Source organism: Neomonachus schauinslandi, chromosome 5, assembly GCF_002201575.2.
Source record: "Neomonachus schauinslandi chromosome 5, ASM220157v2, whole genome shotgun sequence".
In the NCBI taxonomy this organism is placed as follows: Eukaryota; Metazoa; Chordata; class Mammalia; order Carnivora; family Phocidae; genus Neomonachus; species Neomonachus schauinslandi.
Window position 1 is genome coordinate 7,117,909 of NC_058407.1, and position 8,165 is coordinate 7,126,073.

The window sequence follows — 8,165 nt, forward strand, 5'->3', positions numbered from 1 at the left end:
AAGCACAGCGAACTTCTGCAGAGCCCTCACATTCGCACACACGCACGCACACACACAGCTGGGTAACAATTGAGGCCGAGGAGCATGACCTCTACTCAGGCTACAGCAAGACCACCCCGGCCTCGAGGCCTGCACAGTGCCTACCTGTGAGGGTCCCTCAGCAATCTCACCGTCAGGGGCTGGCTTCCCCACAGAGCCCTGAAAATAGTAGTACACCACGCCTGCAGGTGGGTGAAGAAAGACTAATTAGAACATTTAAGAGCGATACAATTACTTTACAATGTCAGTATTTGCAATGCACCAGAAGTCGTATCCTTTTAAACTAAACTGGTAATGAAAGACGTCAGGTATTAAAATTATGAGAGGATACGTAATTTTTCAATTACAGGTGTGCAGGCCAACGTTGAAGATCACTGCTATAGGACATGAGGTTGTGTGGGTTTTGGTTCGTGGGTTTTCGGTGGGGGGGGGGGGGGGGGGGTTTTCGAATCCATTTCACTAGGAAGGTACCGAGGAAGGAAAGGGACAGAAGGGCAGCTTGCCTCTGAGCAGCATGGCCAGGCCCTGGGAGCCGGGGGGCAGGCAGCTGGAGAGTGGGGCAGCCCCGAAGTGAGAACCAGCCCCCCAGCTCCTGCCATGGCCCCAGCGCCCACGTCCTTACCTGCAAGAATGAAGAGGTGTGCTACATACAGGGGCTTGTAGAGCCTGGAAGGAAAGCGGAGTTGAGGGTAAGGCTGGGGCGTCTCGTGTCCTCACTGCGGGTGGGGACCAGGTTCCTCCCACTCCAAGCCCCAGGACCAACTCTGCCAGAGCGTGTCCCACACTGTGAGTGAATAAATCCCTCAGCTGTACCGGGCTCGCAGGGGCTCCCCACTGTCCGGCGGGCCAGGCTTGGGGCCTCCGCCTACATTGAGAGCCAGACTCGGAGCCTAGAACACACTCCCTTCTCCTTTCCTTTTGCACTTATCTCCCTGGGTCCACCCTGCCTTCCCAGCTGGAAAGCAAGGACCCGGCCGTGGTTGGGCACTCAACGCTGGATCTGCTCTTCCCGCGGAGGTCCTCCAAGGCCCCCCTACTCTGGACTGACAGATCCCACAATCCCGATCAGAAATTGTATCCCCGTGACTCATCCACCTCTTCTGGGACCCCTCCCTTGCCACAAGCAGAGCATCTTGACGCTGCAGGGACGGTGGCTCCCAGTGTGTGCGTGCACGTGCGCACACACACACAGGCAGTTCCTGCCTGCCAGGACCAGGCCTTCCACCCCAACCCTGAGTCCCAGAGATACTGGAACAGTCAAGGAAAGGGGAGCAGAGAACCCTATTTTCCCTTCCTCTTAGACCCAAGTGGGGGTTCCCCGTCCTGGTCACTCGAGGCACTGTGGCAGGGCCCACCTAAACTTTACCTCTCTCTCTGGCCGCCCAGTCCAAACACCATTTTCAGTCTAAGAAGAAAAGATGGTCAACAGTCAATGCATCAGGCAGGCCCCGGATCCCATGTTCCTTTACCAGGTGGCTTATGGGGAGGAGTGTGAGGGGCCAGAGGCGGTCGGGGAAAGGCCAGGACCTCCACCCGCAGGGCTCAGCCGGGGCCAAATTTAGGAGGGACTGGGCTAGCACTGGGAGCTTGGGAAATGCTCAGGAATTTCTTCCAAGACCTCAGAGTCCCAAACAAAAGCTGGTTTCAATGCCCTCAGAGCTGGAAAGGTAGTTCTCAGAGAATCAGGATGGGGAAAGGGTTTGGGATAGGATTAAGGAAAAAAGTATCACTCTATTGAACATTTGGTGTAAAATGACCCCAGACGTAGGTGGCTAGTTATTTCAGAAACGCTGTGTAACAGGAAATATTTGAAAGTGTTGGTAGTTTTTAATCATTATTATTATCTCTTGTAATTTAGGGAGTCCTAGGGGAGATCCTTGGCCTCCTCAAAAAGATCCTCTCTATCTGAAATCCCACCAGCATGGTTGAACTCCATACAAACCAAGGCCATGGTAAAGTCAAGGTCTCCGATGTGAGCTGGACCCGGCGTGGCCTGGGGGCCTCTGCTTCCCAAGGGAGCTCCCTAGTCTCCCCAGGGACAAGTTCAGAATCTCCCTTTAACCCTGCACCCCCACTTTGCCTGCCCCACTCTCAGCAGAGAACTCAGGCGCCCCCAGACGGGAGTTCCTCGACTCTCTGCCGCCAAACCCACCCATTCTCTGCTCCCTCCTCAGGGATGCGGCTGCCCTGCTCTGTGCTCCCTTCCATCTGGTCTCCCCACCTGGGTGTTTGGGGGCCCCTCGCTCACTGGTATATTTAGCCTTTCCTTCCCTTCTGGCTCCTAATCAGCATTTCACACGCACTCATCTCTTCCATTAAAAGAAGGCCTTCTCCCTTGAACCAGACCCCTTCCCCAGTGACCCTTGTAATGGCCCCCTATCCTCCACCCCAGCCCACCAGCTGTCTGCCCTGGGTGTCTTCACTCCTCTCGGCCTCCGCTCACCCCTCAGCTGCCTCCATCTGTTCCCGGCCCTGCAAACCTCCAACACCTCTCCCACCCAGGTCACCAGTGCGCTCTGAGCCCCCAAGCCCCATGGGCCGTTTCCAGGCTTGGCTCACTTCACCTCTCCGCAGGGCCCTGCGTGCCTCCCTTCTCCAGAGCACCTTCTCTGAGAAACCCGCCCGCAATGTATTCACCAGGAAGCTTTTTGGTCTTTTATAACTTGGTGTGAGCAAAGTTATCAGGCTTTTTCTGAGAGGCGGTCTGGAGGAGAAGAGGAGAGTAAATGGGTCATGAGGGCGAGAAGAAGAGGGGGAGAAGGGGAATGCCAGGCAGAAGGGATGAGGCAAGGGGAAGCGAAGAGCTGTAGAGACAATTTTCACCTGCTTGGGTGCTTTACTGAGGACAGCCTTCGAGCCTGGCTTGCCAAAGCTGCCAACCTCGCTGGTGTCAGCGATTTGCAGAGCTCCCTCTGACCGTATCAGAGTCCAGGCAGCGTCCTCCTCGCCCCCGTCCGGCTCTAGGACCGAGCCTAGAAGGGCACCGGAGCCCAGCTAAGTCTGGGAGCCCAGGGCCCAGCCCCTCCCTTTTTCAAGGAGAGTGGTGTCTGTGTGTGACATCATGTCTCAGGGGGCTTTGTGACAGGACAGCCCCTCCAGCTGTGGCCAGAGCAGTTCGTCAGGTGCCTCAGCAAGGCCTCCCGTCCCCACCAGCCGAGGCAGCGCCTCTGCAGCCACCTCTCTCGTTCCATTCCGTGTCCCCAGTGCTGCTCGAGCACCTTCGGTGTGCTCAGCAACGTGCAAAGTCCTGCAGGGATACAAAGACATAAAGGTGTGTGAGAATCCGTCTCGTCACATAGCACAATAGGGATATTTTCTGAGGCAAAAACAAGAACACAGCTTAACCACTTTTGAGTGTCATCCATCCATTCAACCAGGGTCTGCTGAGCTTCCATTTGGGGCCAGGAGAAATGTTAAAGGGATAGAAAGGCAAACAGGACACAGAGCCTGCCTTTGAGCAGCTTGAAGACATCAAATAGGCATCTTCCGATTCAAGACGATAACCTGCACCCTCCCCAAATTACTATGAATGTAACTAAATAATAATTACAAAACTATGGGGGCATCTGGGTGGCTCAGTCAGTTAGGTGTCTGACTCTTGGTTTCGGCTCAGCCCATAATCTCAGGGTCTTGAGATCAAGCCCTGTGTTGGGCTCTGTGCTCAGCACGGAGTCTGCTCGAAATTCTCCCTCTCCCTCCCCTTCTGCCCTTCTCCAAGGTCGCACACGTACTCTCTCAAAAAAGAAAATCTAAAAAAAAAAAAAAATTACAAAAGTATGGATGTTTAAAACTGAGGAATGCTTAGTTTCATATATACATGAAGTATTTACCAAGACAGACCATATTCTCAACCATAAAACAAGCCTCAAAAATTTTTAAATATTACAGTCGTTTCTAGGGGACGCCTGCCTGACTCGGTCAGTAGAGCATTTGACTCTTGATATCAGGGTTGTGAGTTTGAGCCCCACGTTGGGTGCGGAGCCTCCTTAAAAAAAAGTCATTTCAAGTATGTTCTTTGACCACAATGGAATTAAATTAGAAATGAGTAACAGAAAGACCCCCGGAAAATCTCCAAGTATTTAGAAACTAAACAACATACATTTAAATAACATATGAGTGAAATAAAAAATCTAAAAGAAAGTTAGAAAGTATTTTGAACTGAATGAAAATGAAAAAATATCAAAATGTGTGGGATGCAGTTAAAGCAGTACATAGAGAAAAAAATCACAGCACTAAAAATATCTGTATTAGAAAATAACAAATGTGTCAAATGAATTACCTCACTTTCTACTTTAAGGAACTGGAAATGGAAGAGCAAATAAAGCCCAAAGTAAGCACAAGAATTGAAATAAAAAAGATTAAAGTGAAAATAATGGAAAAAGAATAGAGAAAAACAATAGAATAAAAATCAGTAACACCAAAAGCTGGTTTTGTGAGGTCAACAAAATGTATAATTCTGTAAATAGACTAGACCAGAAAAAAAAAAAGATACAAGTGATCAATATCAAGAATGATGAAGGTAACAACAACGCAGATTCTACAGATACCAAAACAGTAATAAGGGAATATTATGAACACACCATACCAATAAACTGGACAATATAGAGGAAATGGACAAAATCTTTAAAAGACACAAAATACCAAAGCTCATGCAAGAAGAAATACATAACCTGATAACACAATATCTATTAGAGACATTAAATTTACTTAACATTCCCACAAAGAAAACTCCAGATCCATATGGCTTCACTAGTAAATTCTACCAAACTTTTAAGGAAGAAATAATACCAATTCTACACACTCTTCCAGAAAAAGAGAAGAGAATACTTTCCATCTTATTGTATGAGGACAGCATTATCTGACATCAAAACCAGACAAAGACAACACAAGAAAACTACAGGACAACATCCCTCATAAACACAGAGGCAAATATTATTAAGAAAATCTTGGGGCGCCTGGGTGGCTCAGTCATTGAACATCTGCCTTCGGCTCAGGTCATGATCCCAGGGTCTTGGGATTGAGCCCTGAGTCAGCAGGGAGCCTGCTTCTCCCTCTCCCACTTCCCCTGCTTATTTTCCCTCTCTCCCTGTGTCTCTCTCTGTCAAATAAATAAATAAAATCTTTAAAAAAAAAAATCTTAACTTGGGGGCGCCTGGGTGGCTCAGGCGGTTGAGTGTCTGCCTTTGGCTCAGGTCATGATCTCCGGGTCCTGGGATTGAGCCCCATGTCAGGCTCTCTGCTCAGCGGGGAGTCTGCTTCTCCCTCTCCCTCTGTGCTTTCTCACTCTTGCTCTCTCTCAAGTAAATAAATAAAATCTTAATATATTTAAAGAGAAAATCTTAACTTGAAACTAACAACTTACAAAAAAGATAACACACTGGGGCGCCTGGGTGGCTCAGTCATTAAGCATCTGCCTTCGGCTCAGGTCATGATCCCAGGGTCCTGGGATCCAGCCCCGCATGGGGCTCCCTGCTCAGCGGGAAGCCTGCTTCTCCCTCTCCCACTCCCCCTGCTTGTTCCCTCTCTCGCTGTCTCTCTGTCAAATAAATAAATAAAAATCTTTAAAAAAAAAAAAGGATAATACACTATACCAAAGGAGTTTATCCTCAGGAATGCAAGGTTTTTTCAACATTCAAAATCAATCAACATAATTCACCATATTAACAAACTAAAAAAGAAAAAGCATATGATTGTCTCAATAGATGCATAAAAAAACATTTGATAAAATCAACATCTGTTCTGAAAAAAAAAAAAAAAAAAAAAAAAACAACCTCCCAGCAAACTAGGAGGAGTTTGGAACATCCTCAACCTGACGAAAGACAGCAATGAAAAACTTAGTGCTAACAATACACCCAGTAGTAAAATACTGAACACTTTCCCCCTAAGTTCAGGAATAGGGCAAGGATGTCTGCCTTCGTCCTTTCTACATGATATACTAGAGGTTTTAGACAATGAACTCAGTCAAAAGACAGAAATAATTGCGCCTTTCACCATTAGTAAACCTGCCATACTCCTGAAAAGGGCAATGATGTCAATAATAAAGCGTAACATCAAACTTCCCCACCCTGACTAATCTAGTCCAACAATCAATCAAACATTTGAAAATCTGATGTCAAACTCTATACTTTGAGTAGCAGATCTCCAGAGTCAGAGCCTTATTACTGCATGATTCAGCATTATATATATATAATATACCAAAAATACATATTTATATGTATATACCAAAAATATATATCTTATAATACTACTTGTGTCCATTTCATAAAAGAGCTATAACATTTTTCTCCATCAATTTCTGTGGCAAATTGCAAATGAGACAAAAGCCTTTCACTTGAAAATATATCATAATGTTGCTCATGGATTAAATAATGTTTTTCAAATTTTGTAATCATAATCAGCCATTATAAAAGATGACCACTCCTTTCAATGAGCTACAAAGCTTAACATACAAAGAAAGAGAATAGGAGAGACAGAGAAAGAGAAGTAAAATCAGCTGGATTGGAAAGGAAGAAGTAAAACTGTCTTTATTTTGCAGAAAACATGATTGTGTATAAAATCCTATGGAATCATACAAAAAGCTACTTTAGTTTAGCAAGGATGAAGGATTCAAGATCAATATATAAAAATAAATTATATCTGCTGTGAACATAGAACTACCCTAAAAAATAAAGTATATTTAAAAATTTTTAAAGTCAGGGACACCTGGGTAGCTCAGTCGGTTAAACGTCTGCCTCTGGCTCAGGTCATGATCCCAGGATCCTGGGATCGAGTCCTGCATCGGGCTCCTTGCTCAGCAGGGAGTCTGATTCTCCCTCTGCCTGCCGCTCCCCCTGCTTGTGCTCTCTCCCTCTCTCTCTGGCAAATAAATAAATAAAATCTTTAAAAATTTAGAAAGTCAATTATATTTCTATATAATAGCAATGAACAATTGGGAATTGAAATATTTTAATACACCATTTTTAATAGCATCAAAAATATGAAATGTGTGGAAAAAATCTGACAAAAGATGTGTGCAAGATCTGTACGCTAAACACGGCAAAACACTTCTGAGAGAAATTAAAGAAGACCTACATAAGTGAAGAGATATACCATGGTCATGGATCAGAGGATTCAACATTGTTAAAATGTCAACTCCACCCTCAAATTGATCTATAAATTCAGTGTAATTGTAGTAAAAATTCCAGCAAACTTTTTTAGTTGTTAAAACCAATATGCTGGGGGCGCCTGGGTGGCTCAGTTGGTTAAGCAACTGCCTTTGGCTCAGGTCATGATCCTGGAGTCCCGGGATCGAGTCCCGCATCGGGCTCCCTGCTCAGCGGGGAGTCTGCTTCTCCCTCTGACCCTCCTCCCTCTCATGCTCTCTGTCTCTAATTCTCTCTCTCTCAAATAAATAAAATCTTAAAAACAAAACAAAACAAAACAATATGCTGTATCTAAGGTTCATATGGAAATGTGAAGGACCCAAAATAGCCAAACAATTTTGAAAAAAAACTAAGTTGGTCAGCAATCAAGACAATATGAAATTGTTGATGTCAAGAGAGATGGAACAGAAGAGTCCAGAGGCAGAGCCTGATACTGTCAATCGATTTTAGACAAAGGTGTAAATGTAATTCTCTGGAGGAAAGTCTTTTCAGTAAATGGTCCTAGAGAAACTTCATATTCATATGGAGAAAAGTGGACTTTGATTCATATTCATGCCCAGTACAAAAAATAACTCAAAATTAATCATAGACCTAAATCTAAAACCTGAAACCATAAAATTTCTAGAAGAAAACATAGGAGAAAATCTTTGTGACCACGGATTAAGCAAAGATTTCTCAATATAACACAAAAATCATGATCCATTATAGAAAAAAACTGATATATATATTGGACTTCATCAAAATTTGAATCTTCTAAAGATACTATTGAGAGAATAGAAAGATAAGCCACAGACTAGGAGAACATATTTGCAAATTCTATATCTAATTAAGAGATCTGTCTAGAATATACAAAGAACTCTCAAACTCAATAATAAGAAAACAAATGATTTTTAAAATGGGCAAAAGATAGGGCACCTGGGTGGCTCAGTCAGTTGGGCGTCTGACTTGGGCTTAGGTCATGATCTTGGGGTCCTGGGATCGAGG

General features: G+C 45.0%; 1 long non-coding RNA gene across 1 annotated transcript; it reads right to left on the reverse strand.

Annotated features, from left to right (window-relative positions):
- Nucleotides 1-663: 663 nt before the first annotated feature.
- Nucleotides 664-3,085, reverse strand: LOC110578321. The gene is made up of 3 exons (XR_002480173.1): nucleotides 2,863-3,085; nucleotides 1,406-1,444; nucleotides 664-705 (listed from the first exon to the last, which is right to left on the reverse strand). It is a non-coding gene; the product is annotated as an uncharacterized LOC110578321 (long non-coding RNA).
- Nucleotides 3,086-8,165: the final 5,080 nt, after the last annotated feature.